The following is a 13989-nucleotide window of genomic DNA, read 5'->3' as shown; positions in this document are numbered from 1 at the left end:
GTTCTTGACCTCGGGCTGAGACCAGTGCCATTTCCTGTTTATTTCGAGGGGGTCATCGCTGGTTTGATGAAGTCCGATCCACACGTCTGTTCCTCCGTCTGTTCCTCCGTCTGTTCCTCCGTCTGTTCCTCCGTCTGTTCCTCCGTCTGTTCCTCCGTCTGTTCCTCCGTCTGTTCCTCCGTCTGTTCCTCCGTCTGTTCCTCCGTCTGTTCCTCCGTCTGTTCCTCCGTCTGTTCCTCCGTCTGCAGCAGCTCTCAGTCTCTTCAGCTCCTTCATGTTCTTCACTGTTGCCAGGTCTGTGTAGAACTTTCTGCAGAACGTCTGAGCTTCATCCCACGTCTTGTTCTCCTTTATAAAGTGGTACTCGAGGTCTTCAGACGCAGAGAGAGCGATTTGACCTTTAAAGAAGAAGGAGAAAGAGTGAAGTTTTACAGGCCCTAAATCAGAAGGTTACATTATTTGTGTCCACCAGCTTTTTTACCTTATTTCTTTATGTATATCCATCCATCCATCCATTTTCTACCGCTTGTTCCCTTTCGGGGTCGCGGGTGACTGGAGCCTATCCCAGTGACTTTTTTTTTATTATTTTATTTATTTTATTTATTTTATTTATTTTATTTATTTTATTTATTTTATTTATTTTATTTATTTTATTTATTTTATTTATTTTATTTATTTTATTTATTTTATTTATTAGACCCGAGCGCCATAAGCTGGCGAGAGGCCTATTAATCTCGTAAGGCCGTGCAAAGCACGGCTGCGAAAGTGCGCTCGCCCACTTCCAAACACTCACTAATGCACTCCTCCACTCATGCACGCCCCGTGCATACTAATTAGTTGTAGGAAAATGGAACATTAGCGTTGTAAACGGGCGAAGCCCGTGCAAAAGTGCGCACTAAAAGAGCACTTTACATTGGGATGGGTCGTCATCCCCATATAAAGCACTCATTTGCGCTAAGTAGCTCACGAATACGTTCCCCATCTCTTGCATGTTCCGTGCATATAAGCATGTAATGCAAAAATTTAACATTATTACTGTATAGAGGGCCAAAAACACAAAGTGGGCGGAGCCCACTCAAAATTAACGAAAGTACCCGTCAGTGACCAGGGACCCACACCATGAGGTAGGAAAGCGCGAGCGCTTTCCGAAAATGTATAGTTTATGATATTTGAAAAATGGGAAACATTGTTTTCGCATCGGAATATTAATCTTTCTTTCTTTCTTCTTCTTCTTCTTCTTCTTCTTCTTCTTCTTCTTCTTCTTCTTCTTCTTCTTCTTCTTCTTCTTCTTCTTCTTCTTCTTCTTCTTCTTCTTCTTCTTCTTCTTCTTCTTCTTCTTCTTCTTCTTCTTCTTCTTCTTCTTCTTCTTCTTCTCGGGACCAACCCCCCTATTTTTCACCCAGTGAACATTGACGAAAAGTCACAAAAATTTGCACACCTCTAAAAATCGTGCCTCTCTACATTCTGGCTATTTCCCTTTTCTAAAATTAAAAAATTGGCGCGTCAGCGCCCCCAAATGTACCAAAAATGCATTGAGAGATGGGAAATGACCCAAAAAAAATCTGATCGTAGAATCATGAAATTTGGCGCCGAGGTAGATGGTGACAAGAGAAGTAAAAAATATTATCACGGCAACGCCGTCCGCCCAACCAAATGTCGGCCATATTGGTTCAAAAATGGCTAAGCATGACTAGGGAGTTTTTCCAAACGTCGTACTTTTACGAACTCCTCCCAGGGCGTTGGCTCTAAAAAGCTGAAATTTGGTGAAAATGCTACTGAGGAGTGGGGCATCAAAAGTTATTCAAATTACATTGATACCTGTCACGGTCTCTGAGCGGCGAAGCCGCAAACTGTAGCAAGAATTTCAGAAATCTCCCAAATTTAACATTTCTGCCGTTTGCACAGATAAAGTCCGAATTGCGTCAAATTAGAATCAGTTGTTAAACTCTTTGCCCTAAACCTACTTGAAGTGAAATCAATTAATTTGGCGCCACAGCGCCCCCTACAGATTTTATATGGAGGTTAAATGTTTAGTCTTGCGAAATTATATGAAATTTGACACACAACTCAATTTTAGCATCCCCATCAAAATGTCATAATTGTTATGGCGTTGCCGTAGCGATGACCAAAACCTCCCATGTTATTCCAATGGGGAAATCGCCAGAACATGTATACACTTTATACTTTCACAAACTCCTCCCAGGACGTTAGCCTTATTAACCTGAAATTTGGTGAGACTCATCTTCAGGGGTGGACCATCAAAAGGTATCCACATTTTTATTCAAAGAGTCACGGTGTCTGTGCGGCAAAGCCGCACATTTTGCCAAGAATTAAAAATAAAATCTCTTTTTGATGGTAAAACAAAGGGGAGAAGATGTGACAGCGTCACAGATTCAGCAGTAGATGTAATAAAATGACAATTGGAGCGCGTTAGCGCCCCCTTCTCGTGCGGCGTGTCGGCGGCGTAGCGGCAGCGGCGTGGCGAGGGCCGATCATTGCCGCTTGCGGCTTTAATTTTATTTATTTTTATTTTACAGGGAAAACCCAATAAGAAAACCCTCGCTTTTTCATGAATACCCACGGACATTCATTCACACATTTTTTTTAAATAAAGACAGGAGCAGGTCAATGGGAACAGTGAAAATGTTTTGTGGTAAATTAAGAAGAGCATGGATCATAAACAGATATTAAAGATGATTTTTTCTTTTGAAAGTTTATTACGAAATCAAAAATACAGAAAACAGAACTCACTGAGCAGCAGCAGCACGGAACGCCACAGCGACCGGTCCATCTTCACCTGGAAATAGAAAAGTGCGAGGACTAAACCAGGACTAAAGACAGGACTAAACCAGGTCTAAAGCAGGACTAAACCAGGACTAAAGACAGGACTAAACCAGAACTGTAGCAGGTCTAAAGAAGGACTAAAGACAGGACTAAACCAGGTCTAAAGCAGGTCTAAACCAGGACTAAACCAGGAGTAAAGCAGGTCTAAACCAGGACTAAACCAGGACTAAACCAGGACTAAACCAGGACTAAACCAGGTCTAAACCAGGACTAAGCCAGGACTAAACCAGGACTAAACCAGGTCTAAACCAGGACTAAGCCAGGACTAAACCAGGACTAAACCAGGTCTAAACCAGGACTAAGCCAGGACTAAACCAGGACTAAACCAAGTCTAAACCAGGTCTAAACCAGGTCTAAACCAGGACTAAACCAGGACTAAACCAGGACTAAAACAGGTCTAAACCAGGACTAAAGTACCTGTGAGTTGCAGCTGGCTGGAGCAGGTCTCACTCTGCTTCTGCCTCTGATCTTCTCTTCTTTTTCACTAGGCTCTTATCCTGGTTTTGAATTTTACGATGCTTCTGAGCAACTGTAGCAAAAACAGCCCCGTCTCGTATTCAAAGTAACTGTGCAGCTCTTTGTTTGTTCTCATTTACATTTTATGACTCATTTGGATGAGAAATGAGTTCATCCAGGTCCAGTGACGTCCATCACAACTGTGGGTCTGGACACGACCTTCAGATCATATTGAGACGAGGGAGGTTTTCACACTCACCATGAGAAACCAACACCTCTGGTCTGATGAAACCAAGATTGAACCCTTTGTCTTGAATAGAAGCGCCATGTCTGGAGACCCCCAGACCCCGCTCATCACCTGGTCAGGACCATCTCTACATTGAAGCATGGTGGTATCAGCATCGTGCTGTGGAGATGTTCTTCAGCACCAGGAACTGCGAGACAAGTCAGGATCAACAGAAAGATGTATGCAGCAGTTACAGAGACAGAAACCTTGATGAGAACATGCTCCAGAGGCTCTGGACCCTTAGACGGGAGCCAAGGTTCATCTTCCAACAAGACAATGACCAGAAACACTAGGAGAACAAAGGTGTGGCTACAGGACAACTCTGAGAATGTTCTGGAGAACTTGAACCCAATTGAACATCTCTGGAGATCTGAAAATATCTGTGAACCGACGCTCACCAAGAATGGAAGGAACTGCCCATAAATAAGTGTGAGCTTGTTGCAATAAACTCAATGTAAAGAACTTTTATTAAAACCTTTTCAAATAATTTGAACAATCTTTCACATTATCATTTTTGTTAGAGGCAAATAATGAATTGAATCCATTTTGGGATCAGTAACATAAGAGAATGTGGAAAAAGTGACTTTTTCGGTTGCACTTTAAATACAGGTGGATCAAGAAGACTTCTGCAAATGTCCACATAGACTCTTAAATTGCATAGTTAATACACATGTATTAATTTGTACTTAACGTGTACAAGCCTTTGTCACTGCACATTAAAGGGCGAATCGTCTGTTCAGCGTCTAAAGGTTAATTTCCCATCACCCCTTGCTCCATGTGCTTACGGTACTCCAAGTTCCTTCCTTTCGCCTTCCTTTCCTAAACATATACATTTAAGATAAGATAAGATAAAGCCAAAAGGTAGAGACGGTTCCATGTTTTTACAAAATATCTATTGTTCCAAAATGCATGGTTAAGTTTATTTGATGATCCTAGGTCAATAAATAATAATGATAAAACACCAAAAAGACAAAAGAGTGCACCACAAACCACCACTCAAATCAAATCAAATCAATTTATTTTTGTAAGGCCCAAAATCACAACAACAGTTGCCTCTGAGGGCCACAGGGAGAAATGAATCAACAATGTCTGTGGTGGCGATGGAGTCAGACAATGTCTGTGGTGGCGAGGGACGATGTCCCAGGGTCCTCTGTCCTTAGACTCTCCTTCTCGGCCAGGAAAAACTACAAAAAAAACCTCTTTGGGAAAAAAGCGTAGAAACCTGGAGGAGTTCCAGTGAAGGAGAGATCCGACTCTCACAGACGGACAGACGGACACAAGGAGACTGGAGCTGGACCCACTCTTCAGGCAGAAGAGGGACCGTCTGAGTCGAGCTGGACCCACTCTTCAGGCAGAAGAGGGACCGTCTGAGGCGAGCTGGACCCACTCTTCAGGCAGATGAGGGACCGTCTGAGTCGAGCTGGACCCACTCTTCAGGCAGAAGAGGGACCGTCGGAGGCGAACTGGAGCCACTCTTCAGGCAGATGAGGGACCGTCCACACAGGGCAGGGACCACTTCACCAGGGGAGGGGCATCTGGGTCCACAGGTCCTCAGGAGTGAGAAAAAGAAAAAGAAGGCGGTGAACAGTTTGCAAGTGGAATCAAAAAATAAATATTGTTTGATAGCATAAGTAGTCAGAAGAAGAGGATAGTGCTCAAGCTGTCATACTTCCCCCAGCACAGTTACTCCTAGGGCAGCGTAGCTGAAGCTGTGGGTTTATCTTTCTGTTCCTAACTAGTCTGACCATAAGCGATTTCGAAGAGGAACGTTTTAAGCCTGGACTTAAATGAAGAGACTGTGTCAGCATATTTAACATGGGTCGGGAGCTGATTCCATAACACAGGAGCTTGGTAGCTAAACGCTCTACCTCCTACAGTACTTTTAGAGACTCTTGGCACCACCAGAAGGCCAGCATTCTGAGAGCGAAGAGCTCTGTTTGGATGATATGGTTCTATAGCATCTTTGAGGTAGGATGGGGCCATGTCATTTATGGCTTTTTAGGTCAAGAGTAGAATTTTGAATTTGATTCTGGACTCGACGGGGAGCCAGTGAAGAGACTTCAGCACTGGCGTAATGTGCTCTCTTCTTTTTGTTCCTGTTAGTAATCTTGCTGCTGCATTTTGAACCAGTTGAAAGCTTTTTATGGAGCTTTTAGGACACGCTGCAAGCAGGGAGTTACAGTAGTCTAATCTAGTCGTTACAAATGCATGGATAAGTTTTTCGGCATCACTTTTAGGCAGGATTCTTCTGATTTTGGCGATGTTGCGCAAATGGAAATAGGCTGTTTTACAAGCTTGATTTATATGAGCTTTAAATGAGAGCTCCTGGTCAAATAAGACTCCAAGGTTTCTTACAGTAGAACTGGAGGCTACACTGACATTGTCCAGTGTGACTATCTGCTCAGATAGAGCGTCTCGTAGATGCTTAGGGCCAAGCACAATGACCTCAGTTTTTTCAGGGTTAAGAAGCAGGTAGTTTAGTGTCATCCAGGTTTTTATCTCCTTCACACAAGTACTAAGTCTGTCTACTTGATCGCTCTGATCAGGTTTCATTGATAAATACAGCTGAGTGTCGTCTGCATAGCAGTGGAAGTTAATGTCATGCTTTCTGATAATGTTGCCTAATGGCAGCATATAAAGAGTAAACAGAATTGGACCGAGTACTGAACCCTGTGGCACACCGTAAATTACTTTAGAGCATGGTGAGGAGCTCTGGTTTACATTAACAAATTGGAACCTATCAGATAGATAGGATTTAAACCAGCTGAGGGCTGTTCCTCCAACACCTACATCACATTCTAACCTCTGCAGTAGAATGTTGTGGTCGATGGTGTCAAACGCTGCGCTGAGGTCCAACAGAACCAGGATTGAGACCAGTCCATCGTCAGCGGCTAATAACAAATCATTTGTGACTTTAACTAGTGCAGTTTCAGTGCTGTGGTGGGCTCTGAACCCTGACTGGAAAACTTCAAATAAGTTATTGTCCTGCAGGTGGCGACAAAGCTGTTTTACTACAACTTTTTCAAGGATTTTAGAGACGAAGGGAAGATTTGAAATAGGTCTGTAGTTTACCAATAGGTCGGGATCTAGATTAGGCTTTTTCAGAAGAGGTTTAATGACTGCATGTTTGAAGGATGTGGAACATAGCCACTTTCGAGTGAAGTATTTATTATATTAAGAATAGGGTCTATAATTAGGGGAAGAATGTCTTTGAGGAGTCTGCTTGGAATGGGGTCTAGGACACAAGTTGAGCTTTTAGAGGACATAATGGCTGAAGTTATCTCTGCTTGATCAACAGCTGTGAACCTTTCTAGGTTTACAGGTGGATTTATATGGGACATTAGATTTACAGCTTGGGCTAGTTCAGGGCTAATAGCGGGGGTAATTTCATCTAATTTATCTCTGATTGTTTTTATTTTATTATTAAAAAATAGGAGGAAATCATCAGAGCTAAGTGTAGCTGGGATTGAAGGCTCTACTGCACTGTGACAGTTTGTTAGCCTAGCTACAGTGCTGAAAAGGAATTTAGTGTTACTTTTGTTTTTGTACACTGTGTAAGTGTTGTCACCATACACACTACAGTACAGGGTTTTTGAGAATCTAATTGTTTGTACTTTTAGTTTTTATGGTGGAGTTATGTGCCAATGGAAATAAAGAAAGAAATACACAAAGTTTCCCCTGAGTCTGTTCAGCTAGGAGGCTATAAGTCGCATTCAGTCCGTCAAATAGGTCCTTTAAACTGTACAAATGTCACTTTTTGTCTAAAGAGTCTTAACGATATCGTTTTCATTTCAAAAATTCCTCTCATTATTCCGACAGAGTGACAGGATGATGAACAGCACGACTGACACGATGCGTTTCTCTGCATTGTTTGGCCTCGGTTCTGTGCGAGGAGCTTTCGTTTTTCCGCTCAGATCAACTTCATACGCCAAAGTGGAAACAGAAAGTGGTTCTCTGTTGTTTCTCCCACTGTTTTTTTTTTTTGTCATTGTTTACTTCAGTTTCTTTCTTCAGATGTCAGGCACAAACTCAACATTTAGCAGAGTTGTAGACGTTCATATTTGTTGTACAGTTTTTCTGCATAACCTCTATACTTTTAAATTGCCTAGTTAGTGCATATGTATGTATTTATTTGTACATAAGTGTATTGGCCGTTGGATTGAAACAGGCCTTTTTTTGGCACTCGTCTGTTCAGCGTCTAAAGGTTCATTTCCCATCACCCCTCGCTCCAAGTGCTTACGGTAATCCTAGCCTCGTTATAAATATTTATATTTCCAGTGAAGCCACAAATCCACACGGGAGTTGTTGAGTATCACATTGAAAAAGTTAACAAAAAGCATTGCATTGTGACTGTTAAGATGCAGTTAAATGATGTGAACGTGGAGAAATTCCCCTTTTAAGGCAATCTTAAAGATACAAATTATTGGATGTATAATATGACAACAATCAGGGCTAAAAATGTTATATTTACTTATAAAAATAGAGAATGTAAAAACAATACAAAAAACACGATATAAAAATATAAATGATGCAAAAGGAAACTCTCAGGACACTCTTGGGTACAGATAATAATACATGTGCGTACAGTCAAAAACTGTGTAATTATAAAAGGTGCACTGTGTACAAGAAGAACATTTATTTATATTTCGGTGTAATCCCTCATTCGTCCAGGCGTGTTCCATAGTAGAAAAAGCTTCTCCCATAGTGGCCAACCTGTACATGGAGCACTTTGAGAAGAAGGCACTGGCCTCTTTCTCAGGCATAGCCCCAAAACTGTGGCTCCGCTATGTCGATGATACTTTTGTAACAATCAAGAAACAAGAGCTGGAAACCTTCTCTGATCACATCAATGCTGTGGACCCACATATCAGGTTTACAAGAGAAGACGCTAAGGAGAATCGCTTGGCCTTTCTTGATTGTTCCACGATCAGAGGAGAGGACGGGAAACTCCAAATAGAAGTATATAGGAAACCTACACACACAGACCAGTATCTGCTCTTTGGTTCCAACCACCCACTACAGCACAAGCTGGGTGTGATCAGAACCTTACAACACAGAGCTCAAGGTGTGCCCACCAGCTCAGAGGGCAAGAAGAAAGAGGAAAAACATGTCCGAAATGCCCTCTCAGCCTGTGGTTACCCCGCTTGGGCTCTCAACAGAGTGAAGAGAACCAAAAAGCAGGACAAAAGGGAAACTGAACAGAGAAGGAAGGGTGTTTCTATCCCTTATGTGTCTGGCCTGTCGGAAAAACTGCAGAGAATTTTTAGACAACACGAAGTCCCTGTTTATTTTAAACCAGGAAACACTTTAAGGAAAAAACTGGTTCACCCTAAGGACAAGTTGCCGACTCAAAAACAGAGCAATGTAGTTTATTCGATCCAATGCAGTGAAGAAAGCTGTAAAGAACGTTACATAGGTGAGACAAAACAGCCTCTACACAAGAGGCTCTATCAGCACAGAAGAAATACTAGTTCAGGACCTCAGAGCGCCGTGCATCTCCATCTTGAAGCCTCTAATCACTCGTTTGAAGACGGTGAGGTGAAGGTTTTAAGCAGGAGAAAAGATGGTTTGAAAGAGGAGTCAAGGAAGCTATTTTTGTTAAAAAAGAAAGACCTTCTTTAAACAGAAATGGAGGGCTAAGGTTTAATCTTCCTGTTATTTATAATGGAATACTGAACCCCTGGAAAGGTAGAGGACCAGGACCAGGACATTTAGATGCTAATCAGGTACTCAGGGTGGTTGAGCCAGGGTCTCACAAAGACAAAGAGGATTCTAATAGCCCATTAAGATTCTGAATAGGCTAGCTCGGTAGATACAAGGGGGAGTTTCTGTTGAAACAAACAACTCTTTCTACTTCAGGAAGGCTCCTCCCAATGGGCGGGTCTTACCACAGAATAGAATAAATATCGGAGTTCGCGACCTAAATTCTGTTATTGACAATGACTCTTGGATGAGAGTCGAAACGTCTATTTTTTCTAACTGAGTCCAGATGACTACAACTGAAGCTTTTTCTACTATTTCTTTATATTGCACATTCCATACATTATGTCATTTTTGTAAATCTTTTGTAAAATCATTTTGATCACAACAAAGTCAAATATAAAACATTCAGACGGACGATGGGCCTGATCCTATTCGAAAAAGGAACAAAAGAGAAGGAGAAGTAAAAAAACAAACAAATATTGAGCTCAACAGAAAACGTATTTGTGCTACAGAAGAACGTCTTTAGCTTCAAAAGTAGTCAGTGAAGGTAAACTAACGTGTGTAAAGACCTCCTCAATCGCAGTGGGACGAGTAACCAGAACGTCTACTCAAGATGACATGCAAAGGTAAGATCCTCCAGCTCCAGCAGCACTGGAGGATGGGTCAAATGTAGCACTCCCCACGAGGACAGTGCCGGTTCTGGAAATGTCTCGCCACTCAAGCTGGGTAAATACATGTCTTTAACAAAGTTTTCAGTCTAAAAGAAATATACAAGGATATATCAAGATGAATGTTGTGTCTATATATTTTTTTTATTACTTGTTAAGGCAACGTCCGATATTTGGCTTGTTGTTTGGGCTCGATAACGATACCGATATTAAACTACAAATTTATGTTACGTTGTCACTTTTATAGAAATATATATTCATCTTTGCTATAAAATCACACCGCCAGATTCATTTTGTGTAACTCTTCTCTAGTTAGATTTGTTCTCATTGGATTGTTCAAAAATCGGGGTCAAATGCCAGCTACAATTTCAATATTTGACTGATCAATATCTCGGGAAACTCTCAGATATCACCGATAACCGATATCCCGTCCCTGGCACTTGTACATGTAATTGAGTACAGTTTTATCCATGTTACTTTTACTCAAGTACTATTTCCAACACTATTTTTTGGACATTTCTTCTTCTGTTTCCTAAGCAGACCTGATGGCTCCTTCGCACTCCTGCTGCTCTTCTTCGTTTATTTTAAGTACAAAGTTGAACAGCAGTGCGTTCAGGATGAAATTGGTAATGTACAAAACATCGACACTAAGTGGGAGATAGTCGTGAGAAACAAACAACAGATAGTTGAGGACCGTGTTGGGCAGACAGACACAAACTTACGTGAGCACAGCCAGCAGCACCAAATACTTCCTCTGGTCAGCCATTGTCAACGACGCCCTTAGACAGCCAGCGTTAGTAAGAGGTTGTAGACGCCCACCCCGATCAAAACGCTGTCGCTCACTCGAAAAGCAACAATGATTAGAATGAACGGCGGTAGATAGAGCACTTTACCGACGATGCGTATGACGGACCCCCATTTTGGACGCCAGACGAAGAGAATGGAAATCAAGGCCATTATTAAATGCTGGGACAAGTTGAGCTACCGAAAAGCAAGCCAGAGGTTTGTAAAAATGTCACAGATGACAAGCTGCTCAATAGAGTGGGATTGTACGGTTAGAATCACCACAACGATCCAGAAAATGGCAGTAAAGGCGTCCAGAACGAGAAGCATGAACAGCATGAGGTGAGTGTTTTGGACGCCTTTTAGATCACTTTCCTTTTGCTTGATCGACAAAAGAAGGGATCGTCCAAAGTTGCGCCGTTGTTGGGCTTGGGAACAGAAGGCGTAGATGTAAATGAGGAGACCAAGAACAAACGGGCCGAGCAGGACTGGACCCATCAAACCCGGAGTCTCCGCAACCAAAAACAAGTTCAGCATCGTGAAGAGACTTTAACCTGTGAAAAACAAACCAGTTAGTACTTTTGATATGACGGCGCCTCACTAGACTCACTTAAAAAAGGTGCACTGTGTAATAGTGTTGTCACGATACTAAAATGTCAAACTCGATTAAGGAATATACTTCCTGCATGGGCCATCCCACCACTACTTTCCAATCTCTTTAGTCAGAGGTGCAGACACACCAGATCTGCTACCTCAAATAATTTAGTCGTCCCCCTGAAAAAAAAGTGCTTTCGGTCAATCTGCTTTTTCAGTACGAGCAGTGCAGTTTTGGAACATAATACCGTCGCACATCTGCAATGCTAATACACACAGAACTTTTAAACACATGTTGAAATCGTGGTTACTTGAGAAACAAACCTGTGGTCATAGTTTTAAAAAAACATTTTCCTCTGCTGCTCTTGTGCTGCTGCGTAATGAGTCTCCGTCTTGTGTCATGCTTGTCCCATGTTGTTGTTGTGTATTGTTGTGTATTATTGTGCTCTTGCAGATTTCTGTACATGTTTCACCTAGTAATCTGTTTTTACATGGACTCGTAATCTTTTATATTTTTCTACTAATCCTAATTGTATTATATATAATGTAAATGTATGTTTTGTATGTTGCTGGCACACAACAGATGGAAACTAGCTAAACTACAGCTAATACTGGCACATTTGCAGAAATGTTGATTAATGTGTCCCGGTTCAAATAATAACATTAACTTTTTTTATTTCTATGTCAAAACTGTGTTGAGCGTTTCACTGCACCGTGGGTCATCTCTGTATCGTGGGTAATCTCTGTATCATGGGTCATCTCTGTACCGTGGGTCATCTCTGCACCGTGGGTCATCTCTGCACCGTGGGTCATCTCTGCACCGTGGGTCATCTCTGCACCGTGGGTCATCTCTGCACCGTGGGTCATCTCTGCACCGTGGGTCATCTCTGCACCGTGGGTCATCTCTGTACCGTGGGTCATCTCTGCACCGTGGGTCATCTCTGCACCGTGGGTCATCTCTGTACCGTGGGTCATCTCTGTATCGTGGGTCATCTCTGTACCGTGGGTCATCTCTGCACCGTGGGTCATCTCTGTACCGTGGGTCATCTCTGTACCGTGGGTCATCTCTGTATCGTGGGTCATCTCTGTACCGTGGGTCATCTCTGCACCGTGGGTCATCTCTGTACCGTGGGTCATCTCTGTATCGTGGGTCATCTCTGTACCGTGGGTCATCTCTGTACCGTGGGTCATCTCTGCACCGTGGGTCATCTCTGCACCGTGGGTCATCTCTGCACCGTGGGTCATCTCTGCACCGTGGGTCATCTCTGTACCGTGGGTCATCTCTGTACCGTGGGTCATCTCTGCACCGTGGGTCATCTCTGCACCGTGGGTCATCTCTGCACCGTGGGTCATCTCTGCACCGTGGGTCATCTCTGCACCGTGGGTCATCTCTGTACCGTGGGTCATCTCTGCACCGTGGGTCATCTCTGTACCGTGGGTCATCTCTGCACCGTGGGTCATCTCTGCACCGTGGGTCATCTCTGCACCGTGGGTCATCTCTGCACTGTGGGTCATCTCTGCACCGTGGGTCATCTCTGTATCGTGGGTCATCTCTGTACCGTGGGTCATCTCTGCACCGTGGGTCATCTCTGCACCGTGGGTCATCTCTGCACCGTGGGTCATCTCTGCACCGTGGGTCATCTCTGTACCGTGGGTCATCTCTGCTCTTTACTGTTGGACCAAGAGTGCAATTGTTTTGTGAATCTGGTCCTAATTCTGAAAAATAATGTGTAATGTTTTGGAAATTGCGTGCCATTTGTCAGCAAAAAAGTGTCTCAAATGGTAAAACGAACAATGTCAGTGTTCAAAGTTCAAATTATTCTAACAAAACGTTTAAAGAAGAATAGATGATACTTACAGGTCAAGTAAGATCAAACGTCTATATCTTAGCCTGAGATCTCCAGAATTTCTCTGTTTCTCCTCCGTGCGTAAGTCCAGATAACCAGATGTTTTCTGTCGCCAGCTCCACTGGAACAACTCCTAAATTCTAAGAATATACTCTGATAGACTCCTCCTTAAACCCCGCCCATTTCCCTCCATTCCTCGTCTGAAGTCAATGAGGCAAGAACACTGCAAATATGAAACTAGGGTTGTCAAAAAAATCAGAATCAGAATCAGAAAAAGGTTTATTGCCATTGCCAATGAACAGAATTCACAGCCATAGGAACCTGCTTTGGTGATTCGGTGCAACATAAAACAATGAATAATGATAAAACAATCAATATTTAGTCAGGATTATGCTTGATTTAGACACTGGGTGGCGCCATCACTCAGAGTCTCAGTGGAAGAACTAGTTCTCTTGTTTCCCTTGTCCTCAAACACTCCATCTGGGGTAAGCAATGTTTTGTATTTATTTTAGTATTAATTAAGTCTAATTGTATGTTTTAATTTGCAACTAGTTCTTAAAAATGCGGAGCACCACTTCCTGCTCCATTCATGCCTTATGGAGAATTAGCCGAGTCTCATTAGAATAAATCACTAATGAATGAAGACAAAACAGATTTCAAAGTGATAATCCCAGCAGCATGTTAAGACCTTTACGAAATACTTCACCTGGAGACATCTATGTGTTTATAACAGTGAGCGCTTTTGTCGCTAAGCTAATGCTAACATACTATAAATGTCATCAATAATGTTCAAATAACAGCACAATTT

The sequence above is a fragment of the Eucyclogobius newberryi genome, unplaced genomic scaffold (genome assembly GCF_026437365.1).
Source record: "Eucyclogobius newberryi isolate DKJ021-1_F unplaced genomic scaffold, fEucNew1.0.hap1 SCAF_22, whole genome shotgun sequence".
Lineage (NCBI taxonomy): Eukaryota > Metazoa > Chordata > Actinopteri > Gobiiformes > Gobiidae > Eucyclogobius > Eucyclogobius newberryi.
The sequence above is the reverse complement of the archived record's forward strand: the minus strand, read 5'-3'. Positions refer to the sequence as shown.